A 16,750-nucleotide genomic window follows, 5' to 3' on the forward strand; every position below is an offset into this window, starting at 1 on the left:
AGAAGAAAAATTTGCTATTTGAAGTAGTTTTATGGATTAACAGAGTTTATATTGGTGTTTTAAAAATTTTAATTGAAAGTATTTTAAAGGTATTTCACATGGCCCCATTTGTAATAATAGTCATTAAAGAAAATGTGGAGGAACCAAGATGGCGGCATAGGTTAACGCCGGAGTTTGCTGCTTTGAACAACTACTTCAAAAGTGAAACCAAAAAACGGAAGGGACATCACCCAGAACCACAGGAACGCTGGCTGAGTGGAAGTCCTACAACTAGGAAGAAAGAGAAACTCATACGGACACTCAGAGGAGGCGCAGTGCTGAAGTCAAATTCTGAGGTGCGGAGTGCGCGAGCGGGCTGGCGGCAGAGGGCACAGTTGGCGTTTTCAATCGGGAGGGAGTCGCAGACTCTGAGCTCCAGATCCGGGCGAGTCTTTAGGGACCCAGACTCAAACGGGAGAGGTGGGACTGTCTGGCTTCGGTCAGAGCGAGTGCAGCTTTCTCTCCGAGCTTTGCAGCGGGTGCTGGGACTCAGAGAGGCAGAGCCCCTGGGGACAGGACTGAGAGCCGCCATAACTGCTCTCTCCGGCCCACCCTGTTGATCCTGTGTGACCCGCCCCGCCCAAGCCCTGCACACAGGCATTTGCCAGATAGCCTCAGGCAAAGGCTAGATTAGCACCTCCCTAGAGGACAGAAGTTCTCTCACTGCTGACACAGCTGATTCTCATAGCCACTTGGCCTGGAGGTCAAACCCTCCCTGGAATTAGCTACAACAATCAAGATTTAACTATAAGACTGTGAACAAAGACCACTAGGGGGTGCACCAAGGAAGCATAACAAAATGCGGAGACAAAGAAACAGGACAAAATTGTCAATGGAAGATATAGAGTTCAGAACCACACTTTTAAGGTCTCTCAAGAACTGTTTAGAAGCCGCCGATAAACTTAATGAGATCTACAAGAAAACTAATGAGACCCTCGATCTTATATTGGGGAACCAACTAGAAATTAAGCATACACGGACTGAAATAACGAATATTATACAGACTCCCGACAGCAGACCAGAGGAGCGCAAGAATCAAGTCAATGATTTGAAATGCGAGGAAGCAAAAAACACCCAACCGGAAAAGCAAAATGAAAAAAGAATCCAAAAATGCGAGGATAGTGTAAGGAGCCTCTGGGACAGCTTCAAGCGTACCAACATCAGAATTATAGGGGTGCCAGAAGATGAGAGAGAGCAAGATATTGAAAACCTATTTGAAGAAATAATGACAGAAAACTTCCCCCACCTGGTGAAAGAAATGGACTTACAGGTCCAAGAAGCGCGGAGAACCCCAAACAAAAGGAATCCAAAGAGGACCACACCAAGACACATCATAATTAAAATGCCAAGAGCAAAAGATAAAGAGAGAATCTTAAAAACAGCAAGAGAAAGAAACTCAGTTACCTACAAGGGAATACCCATACGACTGTCAGCTGATTTCTCAACAGAAACTTTGCAGGCCAGAAGGGAGTGGCAAGAAATATTCAAAGTGATGAATACCAAGAACCTACAACCAAGATTACTTTATCCAGCAAAGCTATCATTCAGAATTGAAGGTCAGATAAAGAGCTTCACAGATAAGGAAAAGCTAAAGGAGTTCATCACCACCAAACCAGGATTATATGAAATGCTGAAAGGTATCCTTTAAGAAGAGGAAGAGGAAGAAAAAGGTAAAGATACAAATTATGAACAACAAATATGCATCTATCAACAAGTGAATCTAAGAATCAAGTGAATAAATAATCTGATGAACAGAATGAACTGTTGAATAGAATCAGGGACATAGAAAGGGAATGGACTGACTATTCCTGGGGGGGAAAGGGGTGTGGGAGATGCGGGAAGAGACTGGACAAAAATCGTGCACCTATGGATGAGGACAGTGGGTGGGGAGTGAGGGCGGAGGGTGGGGTGGGAACTGGAAGGAGGGGAGTTATGGGGGGAAAAAAAGAGGAACAAATGTAATAATCTGAACAATAAAGATTTAATTTAAAAAAAAAAAAAAAAGAAAATGTGGAAAATGTTGACTTCTCATGGTAGATTAAAGATGGCCAAGGTTCTTTGACATAAGAGGATCCTCTCCCTTGAATCTGAGCAGGCTCTGTGATAGCATGCCCAGTGCTGTGCTCGTTACCAGGCCAAGCATTACGAAACTTGCAGGTTCTACTTCCTTTCTCTCGGAACACTGGTCTGGTAGGAAGCCCAAGTAGCCCCATGGAGAGGTCTACCTGGAGGAGAACTGAGGCCCCTGGCCAGCAACCCCAACTGAACTCCCAGCTAACAGCCGGCACCAGCATGTTACTGAGCTACCGGGGAAAGCAGATTCTTCGGGGCTAGTTGAGTCACATCAGCTGCTGTGGCATGAAGCAGAGATGAGCCAACCCCTACTGAGCCCTGCCCAAATTGCAGATTACTGAGAAAAAGAAATGATCATTGCCATTGTAAGAAGTTGCGTTGTTTGTTATGTGAAATATATCATTGGAACAACCTAAAAGACAAAAAGAAATCATTCATTCATCCATATGCAGACAGTACTAATACTTTACTTCCCAATTTTTTTTTAATGTGTGATTTTGAGATTTGTTTACTGTTCTTTTTAAAACAATTATATCTATTAAAATTGTATATTTTTCACTTGTTACATAAACATGTAAATTTTCTACATTATTAGAAGCTTCATATAATTTTAGAGACTACTCAGTATAGAAGTAACTCCTATACTAACCATTCTCTTAGAATTGGTTACCAAAATGGAATTATGGAGGAGCAAAAAGAATGATTCGTATTTGCTTTGTTAATAGACTCGTTATAATCTTTTAGTTACCTTATCAGTGGATGCGCAACTGGAGAGGACAGAGATGATTTCGGGAAATATTCCTGGTATGCTGGGTTGAGTAGTAGCCCCTCAAAATTCCTGCCCACTCAGAACCTCAGAATGTGATCGTATTTGAACTTTTGTACATGTAATTAGTTAAATTATGATGAAGTCATAGTGGAGTAGGGTGGGCTCTAAGGCCAATGGCTGGCCTCCTCATAAGAAGGTCATGTGAAGACCTAGAGAGACACACACACCGAGGGAGAAAGACCAGGTGGCGATGGAAGCAGATATTGGAGTGATGAAGCTTCTAAGTCAAGGACCTCCAAGGATTGTTGACAACTACCAGAGGCTACGAGAGGCAAGGAAGGATTTTTCCCAAGAGCCTGCAGGGGGAGCATGGCCTTGTTCACCCCCTGGTTGCAGACTTCTAGCCTCCAGAATATGGAGAGACTAAATTTCTGTTGTTTAAGCTCCCCAGTGTGTGGTGATTTGTGAGGGAGTCCTGGGAACTCTTGGATACAGATGCGGGCTTCACATGGCTGCATATCACAGTTCATTAAGGGCTCAGGATAAGAATAAATCCACAAGAAGACTTTCAAGATCCAGCATCGAAATTTAGAATCCTGTTCTCTTCTCCCTCCCCACCCCAGGCCTCAACAGTCAGTATGGACTTGACTTACTATGGTTGTTATTTTAAGCCACTAAGTTTTGGGGTAATCTGTTACACAGCAATAGACAGATAATACAGCTTATACTTTGAGTATCTAGGGTGGACTCATTAAGATTTGTCTTAAGACAGTGAGGTCACTTGCCTTTTCTTGATGGCATGAGGGGATAGATTTTATTCTACAGGATGGACAGACTGTCAGGAACCACTTGGGACAAGCTCAGAGATCATAGCTAAAGGACATAATTGCAATAGTCTTCCTTTCAATTGAGTCAGCACAGTTGCTGTCCCTTTTTCATTTTCCCCTCAGTTGACTTGGTTGTACGTGGTTCCCTGAGCTGGTTGGTCTTAACCCCCAAACTCGGGACAGACGGATGTCCAGCATTGCAGCCTCCTAGTCTAATGTATCCATGAGGTTGGAATCCCACAGGTAAGTTTTCCTCACCACTTGTTTTATTCTGAGACACCTCTGGCTGACTTGTGAAGGTCACTTTCAAGTGTGGTGGCTGACAACTGGACTCTCCCCTCAGGTCTGCCTGGCAGAGCTGGCGTGACCAGATGTCTGGTGCTACTCCTCAGATCTCTGAATTTGATCAACCATGGCAAAAGATAAACATATGATGGAAGGGTGCTTACTGCATTAATCAAGGAGCTTACTCATTGCTATGGCTGGTATCTTGGAAGCAGCATGAAATATGAAGTCAGACGTTTTGGGTTTATGTTTATCCTTTGCTATTTACTAATTGTGTGAGTTTAGAGAAGTCATATGAACTGTGAGCCTCAGTTTCTTCATCAGTAGAATGGGGACAATATTAATCACCCAACCTACATCCAGATGGATGTGATGAGAGAGAGACAGAAAGAGAGAGATTGAGAATAAAAGAGAGAGAGAGAGAGGAAAAACTTTAAAAGCCATGAAATGTTAATATAGTTGTTGGCTCTTGTAGTTATTTATTACTGGTATCTCAGGGAATGTTCACGAAAAACATATTCTTAGAAAACAAGCCCAAATTCATATCAGCCCCATAAATAAGAACCATAGGATACTGCCCACAGGGAGAATTTGATTCTGTGAGTTGAGAGGTTCTGCCTACTGGGGAAGTTACTCGGGCTTTGGTTAAGGTTTTCTTAGGTGGACTCTGGCCTGGTTGATTCAGCTTCTCACGGACCCAGCTGGGACCCTGGTCTACCTCCTGCTGGCCTCGCTGTTGGCCATGTGGACCCAGTGACCCTCCTGGTGCCGGTGGTGACAGCATCGAAACCTATCCAAATTTAGAAAAATGGGAAAGTTGTCCTCTGCATTTCTCATAGGCTATTTTGATAGTGCTTTTTTCTTCTTTGCCCTCTTTCTCCCCAGCATTTAAAAGTATCGTGTTCACTTCATTGGGTGCCGTGTGGTCTTTCCTTTGACTCCGCTGCCTCTTGTTTGTGAAACACAGTGAGTCAACCGTGACAAATGGCCAGCAGCCATCTGCCTCCAAAGAACAGAGACTTTTTTCTTCCCTTTATTTTGTTTTAAAAATAATAAGGTATTTTTCCTTGCGGGGGAAATTTTCTATTATTCAGAGATACATAGCATCGAGAAAAGCTCTGAAGCCAGGAGACCTGGGTTCCAGCCCCAGATCGGGCAATTCCATGAGCTCTTCAGAGCCTCGGCGACTTGGGGGATGTCATGAGTGCGAAAGCCCTTTGCAAACAACGGAATGCGACGCCGATGTTCTTATCACAGCTTCTCCTTCCCAGGCACCCTCGCAGGGTAGCAGGCTTTTCAGAGACTCCTGGAAATGCTGTGTCAGGGAGTGTGTGTATTTGATCTGCAACAAGAAGGTCCTGAAGACCACGTGGCGGATTTATTTCTCACCTCAAAGATGTGCAACCCTGTTTTTGAGATCCAGCCCCTGCCTGCTCAATGCCCTCTAGCAGTTGTGGCCCCACCTGCAAGTTTAAGACTAGACTAGACTGTGGCCCTGAGTCTCCTGTGGATCCACCCCAGTGGCCATGGGCTTTATTCCATCCAGCTCCAAGGCTTGCTGGACCCCACGGGGGGACTGTCTCTTCTGCCAGACAATGTGGGCTCTGGGCCAGCTGTGTGCTTGGATTCACTTGCATCTTCCAGGACCTTTGTCATATGAACAGTCCGAAGCAATGAGTGTTATTCTTTTAATTTGTGTGTTTCCACGTTTCCCCTTCTCTGAGGGTCACAGGAGTGTAAACAATGGGAAGACAGAACAGCACATGGAGATGTCACTGCTTTTATCTCTGAAGGTGTGGGCAAGCTGTCCCACACCTTTGCCTCCGTGTGCCTGGACGCTGTGGCCTGTGGCAAAGCAGACACTTATCAAGCGGACTGTATTTGACCCATAAGAACAGTGTTGTATTGGGAGTCCAAGGAGGTCAGTTATCGTTAAGACCAATCGTGTGCCATAAAACCCAGAGAAGGTGTAGAAGGCGGCCAGAATAATGGGAAGAGCGAAGCTGTAATTAGAGATTGGTGGGCTCGGAAGGGACATTAGAGACCCTCCCCTCTGGACCCTATGTTTGAGCAAATGGAGCCCTGAGGGGCAGCCACCTGTGACAGGGCACACTGTTAGTTAATGGCAGGGCTGGGACTGTAATAAGGATCTTGGATAACAGCCTGGGTTTCCTCAGCTCCACTCTCCTTGGGGGTCATTGATTGGAAGGAGTCCCAGCGGTGCCATGTACTGTGTGACCTTGGGCAAGGTTATTTCACTTCTTTAAGTCTCAGTGTCCCCATTTACAAAACTGAGAAATTAATATTTCACTCATGGGTTGTTGTCAAGAGTAAATGAGATCATTAGTATAAGAAAAAGACTTAACTAGTGGCCAAGACAACACTAAATGCTCAGTAAGTGACAGTTATGGTTATACGAAGGGCCAGTATACCATAAAGAATACATCAGTCGCTCTATTGCGACATAGATTTGGCCTAAGTAAAATGGGTTTCCCCACAATTCTAGACTAACCTTCCCTCAGCCTGGTTTGCCTCTGGTCGGCCTTGGAGTGGCTTTCAGAGGTGGGCCTGGATTCTGTCTTTCTATGGACCAAAATCACTCTCTCCATGTTATCTTGCCAACTTCCTCAGCCGTAATTAGTCATATGGGAGTCTTTTCGTTAATGTGAGGCTTGTGCTTACAATTCAGATGGTTCTTTAAAAAAAAAAAAAAAAAAAAAAAAAGCCAATGGAACCCGGCTGCAGTGGCTCAATTGGTTGAACATTGTCCTGTGCACTGGAGGTTGCAGGTTTGGTTTCTGGTTAGGGCGCATGCCTGGGTTGCAGGTTTGATCCCCAGTCTAAATAAGTAAAAATAAAGACATTGGGAATCCATAAATGAAAGACTAGATTTTTTTTGTACTATTCTTTTAAAAAATATATTTTTATTGATTTTAGAGAGGAAGGAAGAGGGAGAGAGAGATAGAAACATCAATGATGAGAGAATCATTGAATGGCTGCCTCCTGCACTCCCCCCACTGGGGACCAAGTCCGCAACCCAGACATGCACCCTTGACCGGAATCGAACCTAGGACCCTTCAGTCTGCAGGCTGATGCTCTTATCCCCCAAGCCAAACTGGCTAGGGCTGAAAGACTAGATTTTGAGTGTTGGTCACTCTTGATCTTTGGTCTCCCTGATATCTTTCCCTTTTTCTCTCAATCTCTGCTTTTTAAAAAAATAATTTTTAAAGCCACCAACAATTTCAAGGCTGCTCTGAAAGGAGGAAGGGAAGAGGGCACACAGCCCCTGGCCTTGAAGGCAGCATACAAAGGCTCCGGGGCTCAGCCATGTGGGCCGTGGCCCCACGGGCTCAGGCACTGAGTGGGAGGAACAGGCTGATGGGCCTGAATGTGAGGAAGGAGCTGAATGACACACCGGAAGGCCTTGCGTAGGATTAGAAGGGGCAGCTGGCTTCCCGTTGGTTCTGCCCCTCGGCTCTGCTGCTTGGCAAGGCCCAGTGTGTGAGCTGCGGCAGGTGGAATCCATTTTGATTTTCCGACGAGGCTGCAAATCCCAGGGCATGTTCGCACGGGGGTGTGTGAGGGTGGATCGAGGTTTCTGCAAAGCCCGAGTTTTCCTCCTGGCCATGCCCCTTAGAGGCAGGGCAGAGAAAGAGTTTCTGTTTTGTTTCTAAAGAAACCGAGGGACGGGGACTTAAACCAGCAGGTGTGGCTAAACCCTGGCATGGAGAGTCTGTGTCCCCCCACGGGAGCGTGTTATGGGCAGTGTTCATAAACATCCTGTTAACCCCCAGAGAGGAAAAGTGATCTGGTCTTAGGAAATGTCAGACCAGAGAGCCCACAGAAGTCAGAGCCGTGCCTGGGGTGTAAGTCATGCCCACGGGCAGCGTCTGTCCAGGGAGGATGTGAGTGTGGCCGCAGCTGCATTGCTAACCTCTGGCTCAGCCACTTGCTGAAGCCATCATTCTTTGGAAAGGGGGAACTGGACCCTGCTCCCTCCTGAAATCCAAATGCCATCAATGCCGCCCTTCTCCGGGCCGCCCCGCTGACAGCTTGCGGTGTCTTACCAATCGCTGAAGGAATGTCGCCTGGAGGGAGGCTCTCTGGGTAGAGACCGCTGTGGATTCAGGCTTCCCGTGTACAGTCTCAACATAAAAGGGCGATCCAGTGTCAGGAGAAACCGATTCTAGAACATTAGACTGCGTCAGCGTCCCTGGGATAATGATTAGAAACGCCAGGCCCCAGGCCCACCCCGTCATGTCTGTCCTTGGGGCAGAGCCCAGGCACTGCATTAGCCCCAGGGGCCCCGGGGGTCCCGAGAGACTCTGACAAGGAGGTCATGGACGTGCTCCAAGACAGTGTGCAGGTTCAGTTCCGTCTGATGGGAACCAGAGAAAATCCAGGACACGCGGCACCTTCGTGACCTTGGCGGCAAGGCTGCTGGGCTGCTGGCTGGGCCCCCAGTGGGGGCAGCAGGAGGCAACGGATCGATGTTTCTCTCTCATCAGTGTCTCTCTCTCTCTCTCTCTCTCTCTCTCTCTCTCTCTCTCTCTCTCCTCCCTTCCTCTCTCTCTGAAAATCAATGAAAACATATTTTTAAAAAATTTGTTTAATGTCAAATCAAATTAGAAATAAGTTAGAAGTAAAGTGTGTTCTTTTCAGAACTGCTTCCATTTCTGCAGCGTGGTGCTGAATGTGCTTTTTATAACTGAGGGAGACGGGAAAGGGTTTTTATCTTTGCAGTCCCCACAAGTTAAGATAATGGGATTTTTTTTAACATTGAGTTTTATTCCAGAGACATGTTTAAATCCTTTGTAGTCGGTGTCAGGTAGCAGTACAGCTAAAACAATCCTAACACTAGTAATGCATCATAGTGTGACATCTGTCTGTGCTTTCTGCCACCAGCCTGTCTGCCTCTCCTTCACAAACCGCCCGTCTGGGTGAGACCTGGCGGCTGACCTGAGAGGGACCTGTGGCATCCCCTCCAGCAGGTGGCTGTGCCTCCAGGGAGACACCTGTTGATTTTGTTGGAAACAGGCAAGGCAGCCGCCACGGCTCCTCCGTGCCGCGCTGTAAGCCAGAGGGTGAGGGCAGGCGGGGAATCGGAGCTTGTCTCCAGGTGAGCTAGTGATTACACAGGGATGGGAGCGGAGTGCCAGTCCTCCCATCTGGAGAACACTTCTGGTGGCAGGAGCTAAGGATAGGGTGAAGGAAAGTGATACACCCCGGCTGGCCGGGGCAGCCGCTAGGGCCCGCATCACCTCTGCCCTGCTCCGTCCAAAAGGGAGCTCAGTGGGACTGCATCGGTGTGGGGCTCAGTGGGTGCCCTGCCCATTGGTCCATGGCTCTTCCTCCTCACGATCACCCAGATGCACCCCTTTCTCCCCACACATGTTGGCTCCTCCCGCTGGGTTTCCTGAGAGGGTGGAAGGAGGAAGGCAGGCTCTTTGCAAACTCCCCTCCCTTCCCTGCACAGGTGGGATTCACAGCCTCTCCCCTCATCCAAGGGGACATGTCCCAAGACCCAGGGTGGACGCCTGAAACCACAGACAGTGCCGGACCCTATACAGCCAATGCTTTTCCCTACACACACACCTTCTCCCCTGCAGGAGGCCTTACGGCCTCTGGGGCCTCCCCGAATTGCCAGCATCTCTGCTCCGGTGCTCTGGAGCCATTAGTAAGGAAAAGAAGGGTGACTTGGACACGAGACTGCGACCCCAGACGGCTACTCAGTGACTAATGGGCAGGAGCATATGCGTCGTGGGGACGCTGGACAAAGGCGTGAGTTATGTCCCAGGTGGGAGGGGGGGGGGCAGAGCAGGACGGCACCAGGTTTCATCCCGCTCCTCAGAACAGCGTGAAATTTAAAACACGAATTGTTTTCCTCTGGAATTTTCCATTTAATAATTTTGGACCCAGGTTGACTGCAAGTCATTGAGAGTGGAAGGCAAACCACGGCTAAGGGGGCACTGCTGTCCTGCTTCCATCGCATCCTAACGGCCTCTCTCCCCAGGAGAACGGGAACCACGGGGTGCCCTTGACCAGACCCTCTACTCCCGTGTACAGCCAGGACCCGGCCCCGTGTCCGACACAAACCCAGTCAGTTCGGTGAGTGCCGCTGCAGGAGGCAGCATCCCGGCTGGGCTGGAAGCGGCGGTGCCAGTGCCGCGGGCCTTCCCACCACCTCGCTGCTTTCCGGACCCAGAGCCCAGCAAGGCCGCGAGGTCCCCGGGGAAGGTGCGCAGGAATGAGGGGTCCGGGGAGCAGAGGGAGGAAACACGACCGTAAAACTGTTGTCGCTGAGTGGCTTCCGAGCCTGGAGAGTGTGTGGTCCCAGATAGGTGTGTGACTCTCCACGCCAGCCTCAGACGTGCCGGGCACATCAGAGCGTACCATTCATGTCAGCGATGGTCAGCGATACCCCATTTTGGATTTTGCACGTACCCTGTTGCCACTGTTGGAATTCCTCGCGTTGGTGTGGTGAGTTCTCACCATGACCTAGCTCCGTGCGAGGGGCTCCAGGTCCCCGCATCGCCGGGAGGGCAGATGACCCGTGCTCCCAGAGATTCGGTTTCCACACTCGGCCCCTTGCAATTAGGGGGCGTTGGGGACGTTCTTTAACCACAGTCATGAAGACCAGAATACCAGGAAAGAAAGCAGCATTCTCCTGGCCAGCCCACGTGGGGCGGCAGGTAGAGGGCAGGTGTGAGCGCCTCCCCACGGGTGGGGCGCACCTGTCCCGTGAACTGCGTGACCTCTCTGTCCCCGCTCTTTGGGGCGTGAGGGGAGAAGCCTCCAGGGTCAGGCATGCTTTTCACTGCTGGTTCCGGAGTTTCACACACTGGACAGGCCTCGCTTGGGGACACGGAAGATTTATGACCTCATTAAGCTCCTTCTACATTATCTTCCAGATATCGGCTCAGATTCAAAGGCCCGAGGCCTGGGCCGGTCCGCGCTGGCTTCCGCACAGTTGCTATTGTGCCGCTTCCTCGTGACTATAATTAGGTGATGGTGTAAGGCGTCCGCGGCGCGCCCTGGAAGAGCGACTGTATTTGGCCATGATGTCACTCGCACCAGCCCCTTCTCATCAGGTGGCCTTCGCTGGTGCGTTTGGGATTCCGCGGGGATGAAATCAGACTGTCACCGAGCTCTCCCTGGAGTGAGATAGCACTTGGGATGAGCTCTCGGGACAAGTGCCTTTACGTGCTTGAGATAATTGTGACATAAGAGCTGAGAGTTCTGGGAAGTCCCTGCTCTAGCTCTCCAATCTCGACAAGTCCCCGAGCCTCTTGGAGACTTCCTTCGTTCGTCTGGAAATTGGGGCTCATCGTACCAGCAACCCCAGGAGATAAAATGTCTGGCCCCTCTCTGTCCCCTTTCACACCCAGTCAGTGACCACATCCTAAACGGTCCACGTCTTAAGTATCTCTCAACTCCTCCCACGTTTCTCTCTCTCCACGGCCACCGTCCGGCCCCAGCCACTGTCCTCTCTCGCCTTGGACCACGACCCTTGTCTGTTGACTGGTGTCACTGCACTCACGCCTCTACCCCTCTGTGCCATAGGCGTGTGGCTTCCACAGTGGTCTTTCTGGACAGTCACTTGGGACATATCCTTTAGCTTAAAACTTTCCAGGGCATCTCTGCGCTCTTAGGGTGAAGCCCAGATTTCTCACCTTGACCTACAAGACCCCGCAGGATCTGGGTCTGTCTGTATCTCGAACCTCAGGTCATGTCATTCTCTCCCCAGCAACCGGCATTCCAGCCCAATCAGCAACTCAGATACATCCAGATGCTCCTCCCTAAAGACTGCGGATGCTCCTTTCGCTTAGCAGCAGTTCTCAACCTGTGGGTCGCGAACAATGAAAATACATCCTGCCTATCAGATATTTACATTACAATTCATAACAGTAGCAAAATTACAGGTATGAAGTAGCCACGAAAATAATTTTATGGTTGGGGGTCGCCACAACATGAGGAACTGTATTAAAGGGTCGTGGCATTAGGAAGATTGAGAACCACTGGCTTAGAGCTTCTTGTCCTGGATCTGGCTTTTCCAGAAGCCAGCCTACCCCAGGATTTGAGACAATCAATTCTCTTTCATTGTGTACAGCCACTGAAGTTGAGTTTCTGTTACTTGGAACCCAAAGTCCTGGCAGATACAGCTGCTTTTTGAGCATCTGCTACAGGTGAAGGCACTTCTTGGGGCTCTCCAGGATTCAGAGGAGCCAGACATGGCCCTGCACTCAAGGGCCCCTGCACCCCTCAGAACACACAGACCAGTGTGTGATCACCACAGGCAAAGCGCCAGATCCCCAGCCAAGGAGCACGGCTGGCTGCAGGACCACAGTGAAGAGGGATGGGTACCAACTGGGGAGGACGCGGAGCGCTCCTGAGACAAGGCGCCTCATTCCCCACAGAGAGACAAGCTTGGGCCAGGGTCAGCCGTGGGAGGTACAAAAACCGCATTGTGTTCTTTGAGGTTCTGTAGGTCATCCCTAGCGACTGAGGGCAGAGGTTGGGTTAACAGGAAAGATTTGGGGGACAAAAAGAGAACGAGAGAAAAGATTTGTTTGAAACAAACTGTGGAGGCTCTGATGGGCAGTGTGAGGGATCTGCCTGGGGTCAGGATGGTAGAGGGGATCTGAGGGGGTGGGGAGGATGAGAAAGATTGCTGTGGCAGCAGTGAGTAGAGCTGGGGATGGAGGTGAGGGAGGGGGACGGTGGGGGCAGGGGAGTGCTGCTTGACCTCGGCGCAGGGCTGGGAAGGGCCAGACGGAAAAAGAGGGCTGGAGGCGGTGGAATCCCAGCCTCGCCAGCATTCTGCAGAGAGGCTTTGGCCATATTTGCGCAAGAATCTTCCTCGTGGTCTCATCTGAAAGCCATACTTTTTATTTCATGCTAAACATTGTCAGAGGGAGCACTGGCAGATCGTCCTGAGCGGGAGCCAGCCGGCCTGGCATGCACACTTTTAATGGCATTCTAGCCGCGGGGCCTGGCACACTCCCTCGATCCCTGTCTGCACGGGCTCCTGCCTGATCCAGAGCTGGGGTGTCAGGAGGGAGCGGCTCTCCCCCTTGGTGAGCTTCCCCACAGAAAAGCCCCAGGACAAGACTCCAGTCCTCCCCCACACGAGACATACAGTTTGGTCTTTGAGGGATGCCACGGCTGTAGCTTCAGACTCGGTGCTATTCTGGTCACCCTTGGTCCCCTCGCACTCTCTTCCTCATCACGTCCAGTCCTGGAGCATGACCTGCCCCTGCTAACTCTGGTCCAGGTGACCATCACCACTCACGTGGACCTCGGCCATGGTCTCGCTGGTCTCCCTGCTTCTCTGTCTGCCCCTCTGTCGTCTGGACTCAACAAGACATCTAGAACAGTCCTTTAAAATCACAAGCCAGATCCTGTCACTCCTCTTCTTAAAACCTCCTGATGGCTTTCTGCCTGATTCCGAATAAAGCCTGAAATCCCTAATGTGGCCCCGAAGACTCGATCGGACTTGTCATGGTCTGACCAGTAGCTGCCTCTGCTGCCGCTGCCCCATCCCGTGAGCCTTTATGCCGCTACTCTCCTGGCCACCGCGGGCTGGTCTCATTCTCTTCGTGGCCCGTGACATGCTTCATCCTAATAAAAGCTTGTATCTGTCAGGATAGGCTCAGCTCTGCTGCAGTAACACACAACCTCCAGGTCTCAGTGGCTCCGATCACAAAGGGCGATTTCTCACTCAATGTGCCATGTTGTCGGTGGGGAGAGGGGCTCTGTCCATCACAGTCATAGCCACCCTCTGGAATGTCGCAGGTTTCGGTCCCACAGGAAAAGAAAGAGATTCTCAGAGGCTTGTCATGGCCATGGAATGTTAGGCTCAGAAGAAACACCTGTCATTTCTGCACATTCTCTGTCCAGCCACTGGCTCTCTCAACCAAAGGAACTCCAACGTGTAATCTTACCACGAGGCTGGGAATGGAAGGGGTCGGCCACTATGATAAACAGCACTGATGATGACCATGATGTCTGATGTTTCTGTGTGTGTGGCATCGATAAAATGCCTTGGAGTGTCTTCCAACCCACGGATTGCCAACTGTGGCAGGTCAGCGCGGTGGGGTTAGGGTACAGAAGGTGGGTGGAGAATGAGGACTGTGGGGGAGGGTTGGTTACTGCAGCTCAAGCTCGGGGAGAAAGAGGAACAAGGCTGAGTTTGGCTGCTCACTGGACCAGTCCAGTTGTTGCATGGAAGCAAACGCGGTGGCCATTGATCAGGTCCTTCAGGCTAAGGGCGCCTGGTACTTAGCTTCTGATGTCTGTGATTCTTCCATGAGAGATTCATTCCTTTGCTGCTAAATGCCATTTTCCAAGTTGTGTCTCACAGAACTCTTCTATTAGAGGCTAACAGGTGCTCCTTGGTCAAGCAGAATATGAGAGGCGAGGCTGAACAAAATCCAACTGGCGCTTCCTCTGCAGGCCTTCCCAGGGCCTTGTCGAATATGCTGCTGTGTGTTCTCTCCCAGCGAAGGGACCCGTGTGTGCATTTCCTCAATTCCTCCCTGTGGTCAACTAGGTGGCTTGGAAAATGCTGGTCTGGAGGCCTCTTCAGTCCTAGTGAGTCCCCTGTGGAAAGTAGGTGTCCCGGGAGCGGGGGTGGCTTTTCACAGGAGAAGGAAAGCAGTGCGGGCAGGGCCTTGATGGAGTGGGACTAGAGACAGTGGTCTGGGAGGCGCAGGTCCAAAAGGGAGAGGAGGCCTGATACTTTCCCTGCCCCGACACCATGCCCTGCCCCCAGACTCTGCTGGACTTCTTGTCTGGACTCAAACCTCCCATAACAGAATGAATCTTACTACTGCCCTCATCACAGGTATTTTAACGACTATGTCTGTCCCTCTAATCTGGGAGCCCCTCAGATTAGGGCTTTATATCTTCCCGTGGCAGGAGATAGATGCCCAATAATTAGTTGAATGAATGAGGGGCAGGCATGGAGCAAGAGGTGGGTGAAAATCCCCCACATACACCATGTTAAAGGATTTCCCAAATTGAAATATTCTACTCCGCCCATTGAAACACCTCATCGTTGTTAGTCACCTGCTGGTTCTCTGGTTTCTGGAGCCTGCGGCTCTTCTGACCTGCCCCTCCCTCCTTGACATCTCCTGCCAGGCTGCTGGGCCACCTGGGCCACCGGTCCTCTGGGACAGTGAATGGGTTTGGATTGTGAATGGCCTGCCTGAGGCTGTTTCCTTAAGTAGGAAGTACATGCATGTGTCTCCAGATGACAATCTGGAAGGGTGGGGAGGTGTTTGTTGTTTTTAAGAGGAGGTTGGCTTTGGCGTGAGAAAGGGAAAACTAGAAGGAAACTGCGAGCAGTGACACACAAAGTTTACCAGCAGCGCTAAGACGTCTGTGTGTCCTTTCTTTTCTTTTCTTTTTAAAATATTTTTATTGCTTTCAGAGAAGAAGGGACAGGGAGGGAGAGAGAGAAACATCAACAATGAGAGAGAACCATTGATCGGCTACCTCCTGCACGCCCCACACTGGGCCCTCTGGTCTTTTGGGTCGCACTGTTCTTTCCACCTGGAATGCGTCCCTCATCCCAGTTGCACCCTTTGCCCCGTCCACTTGACAGATGCCTGCTCGGACTCAAGGTCCAGCTCGAATGTCACTGTCTCTTGCCAGATTTAGCAAATTAAAACACAGGATGCCCAGCTGAATTTCAGATAAACAATGAGTAATCATTTTAGCCTAAGTCTGTCCCGAATATCTCATGTCCCAGAGCTTGCCCGAGACAGTTAGAGGAAGACGTGGTGCGCGTTTATCTGCGATTCCAGTGATCTGGCTCCCCTACTCGCTGTCCCTGACTCCTTTCCCGCTCAGGTTTTCTTCCCACCTGCTGCTCCCGGAGGCGTTCCAGCACTTCCCATGCACCCGTCACCACACTCCCTGCACCCGTCTGTGTCCTCGTCCCCTCACCTGCCACGGGCGGGATGTGGCAATGCCGTAGCTGTCACACATGAGTAAATGGTGCTTTCCCTTGATTTCCTCCGATCCAGTTACTCTCAGGGATGACGTGGCGGCATCATCGCAGCGGGTTTATTTTCATTCAGGATGTTTGTGATGAGACGGGGGAGTTAACTCTTGCGTGGAATCACAGCAACACTTCTGGTAACAGACACGTGTCTCAAGCAGCCACTCTGGGCTCAGACATTTCATTACCTGGTGGACAAAGGCCTGAGCCCGAGCCCAGCCCGTGGCCGACACCTCCACCCTCCCTGCCGCTGTCCTGAGAAGTGGACAGTGTGGGCTCTCGGGCTCCCTCCCCCTGCCAGTCTGGGGTCAAACAGCAAATCAACAGTGGCCCAAGCAGGAGCGTGCGGTGAAGGGGAGGGCTTTCTGTTTTGGGGACGTAGGCTCAGGAGCTTCTGATTGCCCACCTTTCCCTTAGGAGTGGATTGATTCTTTGAGAAGTTCTTTTAAACCTTTGCTTGGCTCAGCGCTGGCTGCACTGGAGAAGGCCGGCTTGAGATGAGCTCATGGGTGCGAGCCACCTGAGACTGACAGCCCCAGTGTCCGGGCTCCAGGGTCAGTGCTCCGAAGCGGTTCCCAGTAGCAGGGGGTTGGGAGCTGAGGCCCAGGGAAGGCACTCCTGCTGGGGACCCTGCGAGGGGCCCAGTCCTTGGGCTGCAGACCAGCCAAAGCGCCTGCGGTTCAAAACCTGGAGCCTGGCCAGGATCTCCAGGACGCGGGGCCCAAGTCCCCTTCTGCTTGCTAGAAATGT

General features: G+C 50.6%; 1 long non-coding RNA gene across 3 annotated transcripts; it reads left to right on the forward strand.

Moving 5' to 3' along the window:
• The first annotated feature begins 281 nt into the window (after positions 1-281).
• LOC118656902 lies at positions 282-12,623 on the forward strand. Of its 3 annotated transcripts, none has more exons than XR_004967758.1 (6): positions 282-335; positions 3,832-3,951; positions 4,052-5,914; positions 8,623-10,101; positions 10,905-11,097; positions 11,741-12,623. It is a non-coding gene; the product is annotated as an uncharacterized LOC118656902 (long non-coding RNA). The 3 variants fall into 3 exon arrangements; XR_004967757.1 differs by having other exon boundaries at positions 8,623-9,774; positions 10,007-10,101; positions 10,905-12,623; XR_004967756.1 differs by having other exon boundaries at positions 10,905-12,623.
• The last annotated feature ends 4,127 nt before the right edge of the window (positions 12,624-16,750 follow it).

Source organism: Myotis myotis, unplaced genomic scaffold (genome assembly GCF_014108235.1).
Source record: "Myotis myotis isolate mMyoMyo1 unplaced genomic scaffold, mMyoMyo1.p scaffold_m19_p_5, whole genome shotgun sequence".
Classification (NCBI taxonomy): Eukaryota; Metazoa; Chordata; class Mammalia; order Chiroptera; family Vespertilionidae; genus Myotis; species Myotis myotis.